The sequence below is a fragment of the Lepidochelys kempii genome, chromosome 3 (assembly GCF_965140265.1).
Source record: "Lepidochelys kempii isolate rLepKem1 chromosome 3, rLepKem1.hap2, whole genome shotgun sequence".
NCBI lineage: Eukaryota > Metazoa > Chordata > Testudines > Cheloniidae > Lepidochelys > Lepidochelys kempii.
This window is the reverse complement of record NC_133258.1, coordinates 183,997,323-184,014,384: the sequence shown is the minus strand read 5'-3', so window position 1 is coordinate 184,014,384 and position 17,062 is coordinate 183,997,323. Positions and strand designations below refer to the sequence as shown.

General features: G+C 45.3%; 1 protein-coding gene across 6 annotated transcripts in view; it reads left to right on the top strand.

The window, feature by feature from the left end:
• Nucleotides 1–602: 602 nt before the first annotated feature.
• The window catches only part of STON1 (stonin 1), a 93,404-nt gene continuing 76,944 nt past the window's right edge, over nucleotides 603–17,062 (top strand). For 4 of the 6 annotated variants that reach the window (XR_012158277.1, XM_073339230.1, XM_073339231.1 and 1 more), the window contains exon 1: nucleotides 603–799. The gene's annotated coding sequence lies outside the window, so the exon portion shown is untranslated. The other 2 variants (XM_073339234.1, XM_073339235.1) reach the window with 1 other exon arrangement.

The following is a 17,062-nucleotide window of genomic DNA, read 5'->3' as shown; positions in this document are numbered from 1 at the left end:
AAAATAATCAACAAACCAATGAAAGTGAATACACAAAGTGCTTTCAAAAGAACAAAGTAAAGTGAAAAAAGTCTTTTTTGGCTAACTTCTCTGTTACACCAATAGTAGGTGTTACTTGGTATGGTAGAAATAAAAAATTGTCAGAAAATACGATTTTCAAGTGGATGCTGTTTTGATCTATTTTACAGAGAGGGGATATTAATCATTACACCAATTTAGTCTATAAAACCTGCAATAACCTCTTTAACTTCCATCAGAATATTAGCCAGAGATGGGCCGAACAGACCTTGACATAGTCTCACCTGAACAGCAGCACTGTTTTAGTACTTTACTGAAGTCCTAAGATTGTAGGGACCTAGCAGAGTAGCTGACAGGGGGCGCAAAAGGGGCAGCGCTCTAAAGGCAGCTGGGTACAAGCCAGTACTGGCGGCCACTTTTTACCAGTACGCTGTACCAGCCTGTATCGGCTTACTTTACCTCCTGAGCAAATTAAATGTGTAAAAACGCTGCGTGCCTATGATCATTGCGTCTTCTTCCGTAGGCTGGCTCCATCTTAGACGCTCAGATTCCCCGGCTGCGATCCAGGCTCCGAGCTTGGCCTATAGCCCGGCCTGTGGGGCTGCAGCCGCGGCGCCTAGGGCCCTCCCTGCATCAGGGCTGAGAGCAGAGGAAGCTCCGGCCTCCTGCATTGTGCGCCGGCCCCCACTCCCTCCTCCTCCGCCAGTCTAGAGCGTGTCCTCCCGGGCGGTGGCCGACGTTAGCTAAGGCTGCGATCCCGGGCGCCGCGCAGTGCACACGGGTAAGGGGGTCCCGGCGCAACAGAGGCAGCAACGCCCCGCCGGGCAGGGGGTACTGACTCCGGCCTGAGGCAGGGAGCAGCTGTCCGGCATGGGGTCCGACTGCAGCCGGAGCGGGCAGGGGGAGATGGGAGCCGTCAGTCCCCTTGCGAGTTTGGGCTGTTCGCCCCCTGGGGCACTCGGGAGACCTCCGGCGTGAGTTACTTTGTGCCGTGGCCAGCAGGGCTGGGGAGAGACTGCGGCCAGGGCTGAGCTGCTGTGCGCGGCAGCTGAGCTGATCACTGCCGGGCCCGGGCCCGGGCCCTGGCCCTGGCCCTGGGCCACCCTTCCTGCGTGGGCTTCCCACTGGACTCCACGCCCTTTGCCAGGGTGGGAAGGAGGCGGTGGGGCTCGGGCGGGAGCTGGAGCTTTAGGACCCTAGGAGTGGGAAAGGTCCCCTCCGCTGCTGGCTCGGACTAGTTGATTATGATTAGGCTTCTTGCGTTCGCTGAATAATTGCAGGCTAGTCAGGCAAGTCGTGTGCTTCTGTTCACAAAGTTGAAAATTGTCATTTGCAGCAAGTTGAACTTCATGCAAAGTGCAAACTCTCGCAGCAGCTGTTGAGAAGTGTAGTGTAGCTTGTGTACTAACAGGAACAGCACTAACTACTATCCTCCTCCCTGGTTGTGTGGAAAATGCCAGACAGTTTCTTTCTGAATGCTGCTGTTCCCAAAGTCAGAGCTCAGGGGCGCCATTTCGGATTTTGGTTGGAGGGAGAGGGCAACTTTAACCGTGATTCCAAGGCCTCCTTAGGCATCTGACAACTCTAGGTTTTTTTTTTTTTTTGCAGATAACTTAGAAATTACCTTAGAGAAGCACTGTATCTAATTCTTATATAAAAAGGGGGGTTACCTGATAAGAGCACTGTATCTAATTCCTATATAAAAAAGAGGATTTAATGAATATTAGACCCACTCAGGTCTAATACTAACACATGTTCTCACATCTTGTGTCAAGTCACTTAAGTAACACTGATTAGGTTTAAATGTTTTAGGTATATTCTTTGTTACTAACTCTTGAATATAACAATTGAAGCAAAATTGAAACAGAAAAATCTAGATTAGTTTCTATCACTTTTTTGCAGTTCAACAAATTTGGAATAGATCATTTAACTTTGGAAACATCTTACTAGGGCAAGTCCCCCATGAGTTTATACTGCACCTGCCTGGGGCTCTAGAGGTGTCACCTTATGACAAATAACAGACTAGAAACTAACCTTAAACAGGAGTGAAACTGACACTTTCAAGTCACTTTCACAGTATTGCCAATCCCAAATGTTCAAAAATCATGAATCAGGCTCACCAGAATCATGAGATTGGTTTTAAAATCGTGAGATTATGTGAAAATAACAGATTTGGAGTTCTTTTTATTTGCCTTCTACTTTTTGAGCCTTTAAGGTGCACTGGAGTCACATTTTGAAACTTTCTCCACAGCCACTGTGGAGGACTAGAAACTTCATTTTTTTTTAAGAATGAAGGCTGAAATCATCACATATCCACTTGACTCCAGGAGCTGGGGCTTTACAATTATCATGAGACTCATGACAAAATCATGAGAGTTGGAAACGCTGCTTTTACTTCTGTTTAAAAGCTAGTTTCTTTCCAGAAGCCTCTTAAACACAACACTACAGGGGGTTGCAGCTCTCACAGGAGAATATTTAAAACCAAACACCAAGAACATTTTATATTTTAAAGCTGAGAAAAAAACTGAGACTTCTGAGGTATATCAGGGCCACTGCAGGCTGGAAAAGAAAATAAACAGGCAGAGGAGATCTGGGGAGCTCTTCCTTTAGAAGGAAAGTTGGAGGGTCAAATCTTCTAGTCCTTAATCAACTAAAACTTGTGTTGCTATCAGTGCCTCCACTCAGATGTAAACATCACAGTGAACATGTGATAACATGTGTGGTCAATAACTATACACGCCATACTTAAATATCTGAGCCTCTTTTACAGGCTAAACTTCCATATCCTTAATCACCAGCCCTTTCTTACCTTAATCACCCTGTCTCTGTTTGTAAACACAATACTGACTCCCTGCCTCAGGGGCATCTCTCCTCTGCAGAACTTACATTTCACACTAAGGACTTGTCTACCCTGGCACTTTACAGCACTGCAACTTTCTCGCTTATGGGGGTGAAAAAACACCCCCCTGAGTGCAGCAAGTTTCAGTGCTGTAAAGCATCAGTGTAGACAGTGCACCAGCGCAGGGAGCCACGCCCCTCGTGGAGGTGTTTTTTTAGAGCGCTGGGAGAGCTCTGCCACGACTACACAAGCCACATTAAAGTGCTGCCACGGCAGCGCTTTAACATGGCCAGTGTAGGCTAGCTCTAATGCTGTACTGTAGTTAAGAGCTCCACCTGGGAGCTCGCATACCTTCTGTATGAAACTCGGGGGAGGGGGTTCTGCCTTTCCCTGTCCCCCCTCATTGATGCCCTTGGCAGAGCTTTCTGCCTGTCCCGTCTTTACATTTGCCAAAGGATGTCACTCTTAAACCTCTCCTATTTTAAATGATGGTGAACTTAATTGTGGTCCAAAGTTTAAAATATGTTAACCAGTTGCTTATCTGCCATATTGCTAGCTCTGGCATAAATTTTCCAAATTCTTTATTTTTGTGCTGTTTTATAAGAACTACACCAGAGTGCCAAACTTGTGGGGAACAAACAAATACTGCAGTTTATGTGAGGCCAGCTTCTGGACTTCAAATTAAAAATTCCAGGGCCAAATTTTCTGCTGGGATAACTCCACTGAAGTCAGTGGAGTTACATCAGCAGGGAATTTGTCTTCCACTGTTCAAGGAGGCTGCTTCCTGGAGAATATTATGAAAGCAAAGTAATGTGGGAGCCTAGACTTCCCACTAACATACTTGGAGAATGATTGATCAAATTCCTTGGTTTCTTTCTTGCCTGTTCAGTATTCACTAAATGTTTAACTTTTTTCAGCTTGCCTTGAGAGAAACAAGGTTTAGCACAGTAGTGTTCGTGCTACTGGCTGTAGTTAAAATTGTCAACATTTTCCATTATTAGTGAAATTTTCACAGTGGCTAAAATGTAGCCAGTAGTTCTGGCATGAGGGTTTATTTAGTTTAGTTTTAAAAACCTTATTTTTAAGAGATTTTGTTCTACCACTTTTATTACAGAAAGGTAAAGAAAAAAGTCCTGATTACATTCAGTGCCAAGCATCTTCAACTCCTGTGGAAGTCAATGAGACTTTGGGTGCTGAGCACCTTGCAGAATCAGGTCCAGAGAGTTAGTTTTACTGGTTTAAGGTGGAATGCTCATTTTGCTTATGTATGTATGCTTAAGATGGGATATTCTTTCTGCTTATGTATGTATATATAGTGTTCTGATATTTGTGGGAAATAAAAGACTAGTTTCCTAAACTTGTTGGAAAAAATATTAGATACAATCTTTCAAATATGAATGCCTAGAATTAAATTCCTAAGTCTATATTTAGACACTGAGTAAGTGGCGTTATCGTCCCTTTGTTGGAAAACTGATGGTGGCTTGCTCTTCCAACAAACAGGAGATAGTAAGATTCTGAAGGTCAAAGGCTGCTGGAAACTTGTTTCATTGCTACAAACAACAGCTCCGTTTACTTTTAGCCCTATTAAGCCTGCTAGTATTGAACCTTGGAGCTCTGCTTAGGCCTTGTCTACACTGCCACTTTAACTTGTATTGCTCGGGGGTGAAAAAACACCCCCCCGAGCAATACAAGTTTCAGCGCTGTAAAGTGGTAGTGTAGACAGTGCACCAGTGCTGGAAGCTGTGCTCCCAGAGCTGGTAGCTACTCCCCTTGTGGGGGTGGTTTTTTTATGGGTTTATTTTTTTTTTATGGTGCCGCGAGTACACAGCCATGTTAAAGCGCTGCCGCAGCAGCACTCTGCTTTAACGTTGGTAGTGAAGACATATCTTACATCAGAGGAAACTAAGGGAAAGAGCCTTCTTTCCCCATCTGGAGGCTGAGCCTCTTATAAAATTATTACAATTTAAGGGAGGGAAAAAGTAGGTTTTTGGATAAGAATAAACTTTTGATTGTCTACAGCATTGAAAGTATGTATACAGCAACAAAACATTTTGTGACCTTCATGTGACAACATAAAATCAAACTACTTCTTTGAATATTTGCATGAATACCCTGATGGAAATGAGCACTTAATATTATACTGTATAAATAGCTGTGGTTGAGAGCATAAAAATAGTTTGGCCATCATAGAGTATGGCCAGAAGTTACACTGGAGCAATATTAGGATTATAAATCAAGCCAACAGGAAATTCCAAGTTAAGGCAGATATTCTGCCCTTAATTAACATACACATATGAACTCCCCTCCCCTTCCCGCCCCCAATAACAAGAACACAGAATTTCTGTGACTCTGAGTTTTTTGGCTTGTTGCAATCTTAATGGACTGAACTTTCAGGCAGGCCTGCCGAAATCTAGGCTTCTAAATCCGTATTTAGACATTGAACTTGCAGCCCGTATGAATATAAGCCTAGTGGCAGACTTACTTAATTAAGCAAGTTAAAGAGCAAAACTCCACAATGAACTTCCCCTTGCTTCATATAGTTGAGAAATGAGATTTTATTGCTCCAAATAATTCTTTCTACTTCAATAGTATTTTCTATTTAGGGGTTTCAAAGCACTTCAAGGGTATAAGAGCAACACTATCAGTCACCCACAGTTTTTAAAGTTTTCTTGATAGGTATAAATATCACTCTCCCTACCGCCTTTAAGCCAGTCAGTGCAGCAAACATGTATCTTAAAAACATACACATCTCCACCCCAACTAAAACAGCAAATTATACATCTGGATGTGAATCCAAATTAGGCTCTTCCAGGGACCAGTTTTGATAGTTACTGACAGTGCACTCATCAAAAATTTGGTCTGAGTGAAGGCTATGAAGAAGCCATTGTCAGTAAATGTAAAAATATTGTGCTATACATTTATCTAATTAAACATGTAACAATATAATTGTGCAGATTTCCTCTCACACTGGTATACCCTGTGATAACTGTTTTAAAGGCTTTAAGGAAGGCACTTGTGGTGTTCCTGTGTAGTTTAGGAGAGAGCATTGATCTGTTGAAAATATTAATTATAGCCCACATACAATGCTTTTCACACTGAAAGAGCTGCACAAACATGAAATAGTGTATTAGCCAGTAAAAATATATTAGCACTTTACATTTTCCTCTTGGCTGCTAAAATGTGGCATAGTTTGAAATGCTGGTTCAAAAACTGACTATTGTATAGCATGAGAAAGTAGCATATTACATTACTACAGGAACACTGTCCAATTCAGAGCCATATTATAAATAGTTTTCTTACCTTTGTTATTAATAACAGCTTGCTGTAGATTATTAAAGATGGAAGCATTTAAAAACATCCTTTTCGTCATTTATTCTGTTTGTAACCTTTTGCACATCACTCAGCTTGGACAGTACAAATACCAGCTGAAAGGCCAGTTTTATAGTTGTTGTCCCCCCCTCCCCCTCCACAATTATCAATTACTGGTTCTCATGCACTACACTGGTGTTTAAGTGTTTGGGTCCTTAATATTCTTCTAGAACAGGGGTGGGCAAACTTTTTGGCCTGAGGGCTGCATCTGGGTGTGGAAATCGTATGCAGGGCCATAAATGTAGGGCTGGGGTAAGGGGTTGGGGTGTGTGAGGGAGTGTGAGGTGTGGGATGGGTGTGGTGTGCAGGAAGGGGCTCAGGGAAGGGGGTTGGGGTGCAGGGTGCAGCAGGGGGTTAGGGTGCAGGATGGGGTGTGGAGTGTGGGAGGGGGCTCAGGGCAGGAGTTGGGTTGCAGGAGGGGTGCGGCAGAGGGCTCAAGGCAGGGGGTTAGGGGACTCAGGGCAGGGGGTTGTGGTGCAGGCTGCAGGAGGAGTTTGGAGTGCGGATCCGACCTGGCTCCACTTACGTCGAGCGGCTCCAGGGTGGCAGCAACGTGCAGTGGGGCTAAGGCAGGCTCCCTGCCTGCCCTGGTCCCGCGCCACTCCTGGAAGTGGCCAGCATGTCCGGCAGTGGCTCCTTGGCGCGGGGTGGGGCAGGCGACTCTGCTGTGCACTGCCCTCACCTGCGGGTACCACCCCCGAAGCTCCCATTGGCCGCAGTTCCCTGTTCCCGGCCAATGGAAGCTGCGGGGGGCAGTGCCAGCAGAGGAGGGCAGCATAGGGAGCCCTCTGCCCCCCTTCCCCAGGGGCCACAGGGATGTGGTGCCGGCCACTTCTGGGAGCGGCGCGGGGCCAGGGCAGGCAGGGAGCCTGCCTTAGTCCCGCTGCACTGGGGTCTGGCAATCCCGTGGGCCGGATTGAAGGCCCTAGTTTGCCTTCCCTCTTCTAGAAGAATGTTTAATTGTAAAGACAATGGAATGGCTGATATGGGACTTGATTAATAAAGAATTAAAGGAGGGTAATAAAATTAATGCCAGTCAACATAGGTTTATGGAAAACTCAGCTGATATATTTTTTATATATATATATTATATTTATATATATATATATTTGTGATATTACAAGTTTGGTAGATAAAGGTAATAGTGTTGATGAAATATACTTATATTTATGTAAGACATTTGAATTGGGACTGCATGACTTCTTGATTAAAAAATTAGATATAAAATTAACATGGCACACATTACATGGATTAAAAGCTGGCTAATTGCTCGGTCTCAAAATGTAATTATAAATGGGGAATCATTATCCAATGGAAAAAACAACGAGGAGTCCTTGTGGCACCTTAGAGACTAACACATTTATTTGGGCATCAGCGTTTGTGGGCTAGAACTCACTGCATCTTATGCCCAAATAAATTTGTTAGTCTCTAAGGTGTCACAAGGACTCCTCATTGTTTTTGCTGATGCAGACTAACGCGGCTACCACTCTGAAATCCATTATCCAATGGGTGTGTTTTTGGAGGGGTCCTGCAGGGATAGGTTCTTGGCCCTAGGCCAGTGGTTCTCAAACTTTTTTTTTGCAGACCACTTGAAAATTGCTGAGGGTCTCGGCGGACCAGTTAATGATCTTTCCAAATGTTATTTGTACTATTAGCTAGCCATTGTAAAGTGCTTTGGATAAAAGCTCTCTATAAAAAGCATCCTTAATATAAATTAAAGTTTTTTTGTTCTACAAATAAAAGCACACAACTCATATTTTAATATCAGTAGTCTTGCCTTTCTAATGCAATGGATGTGCCCTCTCTCCCCACTGTGGCAGCCCCTGAGCTGGGGCTGGGAAGAAGGGGGGTCTCTTCCCTGCCATGGCAGCCCCCGGGCTGGGAAGAAGGGGGGTATCTCTCCTGCCACAGAGCTGAGGCTGGGAAGGAGGGCCAGCTCTCCCTGGCAGCCGCAGCCCTGGAGCTGGGGAAAGTTGCCTCTTTCTCTGGCTGCTGCAACCCTGCACGTCCCAAATTCCCCACTGCCCGCTCCCACCTACCCCCTATTCCTCCCGAGGCCACCACCTCACCTTACATGTATGTCTTCTCCAGGGTCCAAGCACCTAATTAGTGGAGCCACACCTGCGCAGCTCCACTAATTACGTAGGTGGCCCTTCATTCTCTTGTGCGTGGCTGCCCAGGCACGCACCTTAGAGGGAACTATCCGTGGACCACCTGAATGGAGCTTGTGGACCACAGTTTGAGAACCTCTGCCGTAGGCTATTTAACATTTTTATTAATGACCTGGAAGAAAACATAAAATCATCACTGTTAAAGTTTGCAGATGAGAAAAAATTAGGGGAGTGATAAGGATTGAAGAGGACAAGTAACTGATACAAAGCATTCTGGATTGCTTAGTAATCTGTGCATCAGCAAACAATATGCATTTTAATATGGCTAAATGTAAACATCCAGGAACAAGGAATGTAGGCCTTATTTAGAGGATGGGGCGCTGTATCCTGGGAAGTAATGGCTCTGAAAAAGATTTGGGGGTCACGGTGGATAAGCGGATGTACATAAGCTTGCAGTGTGACTGTTGCCAAAAGGGCTATCTTGAGTAGCAGTAGAGAGGTTATACTGCTGGTATACTGTATCCTGGTGCCCACAGCTTAAGAAGGATGTTGATAAATTGGAGAGAGTTCAGAGAAGAGTGATGAGAATGATTAAAGGATTAGAAAATATGCCTTATAGCGATAGACTGGGAGCTCAATCTATTTATCTTAACAAAGAGAAGGTTAAGGGGTGACTTGATTAGTCTATACCCATGGGGAACAAATGTTTAATAATGGGCTTTTCAGTCTAACAGAGAAAGGTATAACATGATCCCATGGCTGAAAGCTGAAGCTAGACAAAATCAGACTAGAAATAGGGTGTAAATTTTTAACAATAATTAACCTTTGGAATAACTTATCAAGGGTCATGGTGGATTCTCCATCACTGACAATTTTAAAATCAAGATTGGATGTTTTTCTAAAAGATATGCTCTGGGAATTAATTTGGAGAAGTTTTGTAGCCTGTATTATATAGGATGTCAGAGCTGATGATCACAGTGGTCCCTTAGAATCATAGAATATCAGGGTTGGAAGGGACCTCAGGAGGTCATCTAGTCCAACCCCCTGCTCAAAGCAGGACCAATCCCCAATTAAATCATCCCAGCCAGGGCTTTGTCAAGCCTGACCTTAAAAACTTCTAAGGAAGGAGATTCCACCACCTCCCTAGGTAATGCATTCCAGTGTTTCACCACCCTCCTAGTGAAAAAGTTTTTCCTACTATCCAACCTTAACCTCCCCCACTGCAACTTGAGATCATTACTCCTTGTTCTGTCATCTGCTACCACTGAGAACAGTCTAGAGCCATCCTCTTTGGAGCCCCCTTTCAGGTAGTTGAAAGCAGCTATCAAATCCCCCCTCATTCTTCTCTTCTGTAGACTAAACAGTCCCAGTTCCCTCAGCCTCTCCTCATAAGTCATGTGTTCCAGTCCCCTAATCATTTTTGTTGCCCTCCGCTGGACTCTTTCCAATTTTTCCACATCCTTCTTGTAGTGTGGGGCCCAAAACTGGACACAGTACTCCAGATGAGACCTCACCAATGTCGAATAGAGGGGAATGATCACATCCCTGAATCTGCTGGCAATGCCCCTACTTATACATTCCAAAATGCCATTGGCCTTCTTGGCAACAAGGGCACACTGCTGACTCATATCCAGCTTCTCGTCCACTGTAACCCCTAGGTCCTTTTCTGCAGAACTGCTGCCGAGCCATTCAGTCCCTAGTCTGTAGCGGTGCATTGGATTCTTCCGTCCTAAGTGCAGGACTCTGCACTTGTCCTTGTTGAACTTCATCAGATTTCTTTTGGCCAAATCCTCTAATTTGTGTAGATCTCTCTGTATCCTATCCCTACCCTCCAGCATATGTACTTCTCCTCCTTCTGGCCTTGGAATCTATAAAATAGTCTGTTGAGGTTAAAAACAAAAACAAAGAAGGCCCACATGACTAATTTTTACTGCTTGGTATTATAAAATTCTCCCACACCCTCTCAAAGAAACAACTAATTTTGTGGGCTAAACTATCTGCTAGTGTCCTTTTTAACAATAAGATGAACAGAGTCCTCTTATGGCAAAACTACATTCACAGTGGTAACGTTTTCTAAACTAAGTTTAAAATTAGTTCGTTAGGTTCAAAAGCATTACATTAGCTTAATGGCCTAAATAGAACAATATTGTAAATAAAAACAGCTTTTCTCTACAGGAAGAATGTTAAGAATGGCCATACTGGGTCAGACCAAAGGTCCATCTAGCCCAGTATCCTGTCTTCCGATAGTGGCCAAAGTGCATCGAGGTTCTTTAAAGTAAAGTAAAACATCACCTGGTGTCAACGAACAGTTCATGCAAAACTCTTCTCTGTCTATTGACTTCCTGAAATCTGGCCATAAAGTGTAAGTTTTGCAGTAACTATGGTAATGCTGAGGAGTAGTGTGTTTGAAAAGATGCAAACTAGGACTGATTAACTAAACTCAGTGAAAACTGTAGAATGAAAGCACTTTAAAGAATACTCAGAAATTCTTTTCCATGCTGAGAAGAATAGTAACTTCATCCTCATTATGTGTGCTTTTTCCCCCAGCTGTGTTTTTTAACTGAAGATTTTTATTTATAGAAAAAGGCAGATCCAGCGGAGAGGTGTATTGTATAAATGAGAGAAACATACATTTGTATGAAAAGGTGAATTAAAGACAATTTAGATGTTTTATTTGACTACATACTAAACAGAAGTAAAACAATGAGTCTTAGGCCAGGTCTACACTACGAGTTTAGGTCGAATTTAGCAGCGTTACCTCGATTTAACCCCGCACCTGTCCACATGACAAAGCCCTCTTTTTCGACTTAAAGGGCTCTTAAAATCGATTTCTTTACTGCACCCCTGACAAGAGGATTAGCACTGAAATCGGCCTTGCCGGGTCGAATTTGGGGTACTGTGGACGCAATTCAATGGTATTGGCCTCTGGGTGCTATCCCAGAGTGCTCCATTGTGACCACTCTGGACAGCGCTCTCAACTCAGATGCACTGGCCAGGTAGACAAGAAAAGGCCCGCGAACTTTTGAATCTCATTTCCTGTTTGGGCAGCGTGGTGAGCTCACCTGCACAGGTCACCATGCAGAGCCCATCAGCATAGGAAACCATGCAGTCCCAGAATCGCTGAAGAGCTCCAGCATGGACAGAACAGGAGGTACGGGATCTGATCGCTGTATGGGGAGAAGAATCCGTGCTGGCAAAACTCCATTCAAAAAGACAAAATGCCAAAATATTTGAAAAAATCTCCAGTGGCATGAAGGACAGAGGCTATAACAGGGACCCGCAGCAGTGCTGCTTGAAAATTAAGGAGCTCAGGGAAGTCTATCAAAAAACCAGAGAGGCAAGTGGCCACTCTGGTTCAGAGCCCCAGACATGCCGCTTCTATGATGAGCTGCATGCCATTCGAGGGGGTGCAGTCACCACTACCCCAACCCTGTGCTTTGACTCTGGCCAAGGAGTGGGAGGCAACATGGAAGCGGGTTTTGGGGGCGAGGAAGATGATAGCTCACAGCAAGGAAGCGGAGAAACCAGTCTCCCCAACAGCCAGGATCTGTTTATCACCCTGGACCTGGAGCCAGTACCCCCCGAACCCACCCAAGGTGGGCTCCCAGACCCTGAAGGCGGAGAAGGGACCTCTGGTAAGTGTACCTTTGTAAATATTATACATGGTTTAAAAACAAGCGTGTTTAATAATTAATTTGCCCTGGCATTCGCGGCCAGTACAGCTATTGGAAAAATCTGTTAACGTGTTTGGGGATGGAGTGGAAATCCTCCAGAATCATCTCCATAAAGCTCTCCTGGATGTAATTCCAAAGCCTTTGCAAAAGATTTCTGCGGAGGGCAGCCTTACTCTGTCCTCCATGGTAGGACACTTCACCACGCCAGGCCAGCAGCACATAGTCAGGAATCATTGCAGAACAAAGCATTGCAGAGTATGGTCCCGGTGTTTGCTGGCATTCAAACAACATCCATTCTTTATCTCTCTGTGTTACCCTCAGGAGAGTGATATCATTCAGGGTCACCTGGTTGAAATAGGGTGGTTTTAGTAAGCGGACGTTCAGAGGTGGCCGTTCCTACTGGGCTGTTTGCCTGTGGCTGAACAGAAATCTTCCCCGCTGTTAGCCACACGGTGGGGGGAGGGGTGAAGCCATTATCCCAGAGAATTGTGTGTGTGTGTGTGGGGTGTTAGATGGGTTTCTGCTGCACATTAACCCGGAAACCGCAACCCCTCCTTTTCAATTGCCAACCCATTTTAAATGGCCAACCCCACAGCCACTTCATATAGGAAATGAGGGCGCTGCTGTTTGAAACTATTCCCACATGTTATGAAGGTTAAAGAAGCCAAAAGACTGTGGCTTACCATGGCTGTCTGCAAGCCGAATTCTGCTACCAGGCCCTGCGTGTGTGATCTCTCACACCAAACCGGCATACCCTCAATAAGAAGCAAAGTGCAACCTTGTAATGAAAGCACATGTGCTATGAATGTTAACAGCAAGGTTTACCGTGAAAGAAAGGTTTACCATTGTTCTATAAAATGTGTCTTTTTAACTACCACTCTCCCTTTTTTTTCCCTCCACCAGCTGAATATGTTTCTCCTTCCCAGAGGCTAGCGAAGATTAGAAGGCGAAAAAAACGCACCCTCGATTAAATGTTCTCTGACTTCATGCTGTCCTCCCACACTGACAGAGCACAGCAAAATACTTGGAGGTAGACAATCTCAGAGTGCAGGAAAACACAATATGACCGCAAGGAGAGGTGGCAGGCTGAAGATAGTAGGTGGCATCAGCTTGCTGAAAGAAGGCAGGAGTCAGTGCTCAGGCTGCTGGAGGTTCAAACTAATGCTTGAACGCAGCGTACGGTTGAGCTGCAGGAAAGGCAGCAGGACCACAGACCGCCACTACAGCCCCTGTGTAACCAAGCACCCTCCTCCCCAAGTTCCATAGCCTCCTCACCCAGATGCCCAAGAACACGGTGGGGGTGCCTCCGGCCACCCAGCCACTCCACCCCAGGGGATTGCCGAAGCAACAGAAGGCTGGCATTCAATAAGTTTTAAAGTTTAAAGTGCTGTGTGGCCTTGTCCTTCCCTCCTCCACCACCCCACCCAGTGCTTCCCTGCTCCACCACCCCTCCCGGGCTACCTTGGCAGTTATCCCCCTGTTTGTGTGATGAATAAATAAAGAATGCATGAATGTGAAGCAACAATGACTTTATTGCCTCTGCAAGCGGTGATCGAAGTGAGAGGGGAGGGTGCTTAGCTTACAGGAAAGTAGAGTGAACCTGGGGTGGGGGGGGGGTGGAGGTTTCCATCAAGGAGTAACAAACAGAACTGTCACACGGTAGCCTGCCCAGTCATGAAACTGGTTTTCAAAGCTTCTCTGATGCGCACCATGCCCTCCTGTACTCTTCTAACCACCCTAGTGTCTGGCTGCGCGTAATCAATGGCCAGGCGATTTGCCGCAACTTCCCACCCCGCCATAAACGTCTCCCCCTTACTCTCACAGATATTGTGGAGCACACAGCAAGCAGTAATAACAATAGGAATATTGGTTTCGCTGAGGTCTAAGAGACTCAGTAAATTGCGCCAACGCGCTTTTAAATGCCCAAATGCACATTCTACCACCATTCTGTACTTGCTCAGCCTATAGTTGAACAGCTCCTGACTACTGTCCAGGCTGCCTGAGTATGGCTTTATGAGCCATGGCATTAAGGGGTAGGCTGAGTCCCCAATGATAACTATAGGCATTTCAACATCCCCAGTGGTTATTTTCTGGTCTGGAAAGTAAGTCCCTTGCTGTAGCTGTTGAAACAGACCAGAGTTCCTGAAGATGCGAGCGTCATGTATCTTTCCCGGCCATCCCACGTTGTTGATGGTGAAACGTCCCTAGTGATCCACCAGTGCTTGAAGCACCATTGAAAAGTACCCCTTTTGGTTTATGTACTCACTGCCTTGGTGCTCCGGTGCCAAGATAGGGATATGGGTTCCGTCTATGGCCCCACCACAGTTAGGGAATCCCATTGCAGCAAAGCCATCCACTATGACCTGCACATTTCCCAGAGTCACTTCCCTTGATAGCAGCAGCTCAGTGATTCCGTTGGCTATTTGCATCACAGCAGCCCCCACAGTAGATTTGCCCACTCCAAATTGATTCCCGACTGAGTGGTAGCTGTCTGGCATTGCAAGCTTCCAGAGGGCTATCATCACTCGCTTCTCAACTGTGAGGGCTGCTCTCATCTTGGTATTCTTGCACTTTAGGGCAGGGGAAAGCAAGTCACAAAGTTCCATGAAAGTGCCCTTATGCATGCGAAAGTTTCGCAGCCACTGGGAATCATCCCAGACCCACAACACTATGCAGTCCCACCAGTCTGTGCTTGTTTCCCAGGCCCAGAATCGGCATTCCACGCCATGAACCTGCCTAATTGACACCATGATGTGCACATTGCAGGGGCCCGTACTTTGTGAGAAGTCTATGTCCATGTCCTCATCACTCTCGTCACCGTGCTGCAGTCACCTCCTCCTCGCCTGGTTTCACTTTTCTTGCAGGTTATGGTTCTGCATATCCTGCTGGATAATGTGCGTGATGTTTATAGTGCTCATAATTGCCGTGGTGATCTGAGTGGGCTTCATGTTCCCAGTGCTATGGCGTCTGTGCTGAAAAAAGGCACAAAACTATTGTCTGCCGTTGCTCTGATGGAAGGAGGGGCGACTGACAACATGGCTTACAGGGTTGGCTTACAGGGAATTAAAATCAACAAAGGGGATGGCTTTGCATCAAGGAGAAACAGAATGGCCCCCCCAAGGATAGAACTCAAAACCCTGGGTTTAGCAGGCCATTGATTTCATGGAAGGAGGGAGGAGAAAATGAATACAAATCAAATCTGTTCTGTTTCTTGTTTTGATCCACTTCATCTATCTTTATACATCTTGCTGGCAGCAGATGGTGCAGTACGACTAGCCATCGTCATTTCCTGGGTGCTCGGCAGAAGATGGTGCAGTATGACTCCTGGCCATCGTCATCTCCTGGCTGCTCACCAGAAGACGGTGCAGTACGAATGCTGGCAGGACTGAATCTCCATGAGACGAAACTTAAAAAGGGAAATGACCTGGCTGAGTCACTCCCATGTCTGCCCAGGCGCCCCTGACCGACCTCACTGAGGTTGGCTAAAAGATCACCCAGGAGTACGGTGACGATGGCTACCAGTCATACTGCACCGTCTGCTGCCAAAAGGCAATGAGCTGCTGCTGTGTAGCTATGCAGGTCAGCCCGCAAGAAGTCCGCTCAGCTCACTGTCACCCTATGTCTCCTGGGTGCTGGCAGTGTCCCAGGTGGTATTTCGTACCAGGTGACATCATCACATTGTGAACGAGAAGCGGGCAGCAAATGTAAACAAATTTGTTTATCTGAGCAATTGGCTGAACAAGAAATAGGACTGAGACGACTTGTAGGCTCTAAAGTTTTACATGGTTTTATTTTTGAATGCAGTTATTTTTTGTACATAATTCCACATTTGTAAGTTCAACTTTCATGATAAAGAGATAGCACTACAGTACTTGTATTAGGTGAATTGAAAAATACTGTTTCTTTTGTTTTTTACAGTGTAAGTACTTGTAATCAAAAATAAATATAAAGTGAGCACTGTATACTTTGTATTCTGTGTTATAACTGAAATCAATGTATTTTAAAATATGGAAAACACCCAAAAATATTTAAATAAATGGCATTCTATTATTGTTCAACAGTGTGATTATTTGCGATTAATTTTTTTAATTGCGTGATTAATCACGATTAATTTTTTTTATCGTTTGACAGCCCTAGATACCATGGATACATCCTGCCTCATTTGCTTCTGAGTTATAAACCTCAAGTCCAGAGATGTACAATTTAGTCAAGGGGTCCTAAAGAGGGATATCAGAAGATATAGCACTTATGTTTAAAATAGACAGTCCAACAGTTATTCACTGTGGTAAAAGAAAAGAATAATATAATTTCATGATCTGGTTGGGAGAAATATCTTCAATATTTCCTCTCCATAGAGAGGATGCCTGTTGTAGCATTTTGGGATTCAGTACCACTGGTCAAGAACTTGCAGCAGAGAGAGAGAAAAATATTTGGTCTTGTATTAAGAGTACAGCTATGTACCATCAGCTAGTCATTTGTAATTCATTCTCCTAGTTAGTTTTAATGATATACATATTATTATATGGCAGTGGTTCTCAAACTTATTTGATCAGGCCCCCCCTTCTTTGTGTCTGTAGTCGTTTACGCCCCCTCTTCCCCCACAAGTACATATACCGCCACTGAGCTCTGAAGGCAAATGGAGAGAAGCAGCTGCTGGCTGGGTGCCAGCTCTGAAGACAGCTACATGCAAGCAGCAGCATAGAAGTAAGGGTTGCAATGTGAAAAGTGATATTAATCAATGGCACTTTTCACAGCAGACTTAGCATCCCATTGCCACCCTTCTGTGCTCCAGCTGCCCCCCGGAGCTGACAGCTGAAGCTTTGCTGCCTCCAGGTGCGGGACGGGGGAAGTGGGAAAAGGAAGGAGAGCCTGAGCCTGGGCTGCCTCCCGGTGAGGGATTGGGGGGGTGAGGATGGCAGGTGGAGGGGCTTCAGCTATCCCCTTTATCCCCCACCTCCTGGGTGTGCATGGCCCTTCTTCATGAGCCCCAGCTGGGACTGACAGCTAGGGCTCTTCAAAAAAAAAAAACCAACAACCCAAAAAAGCATAAA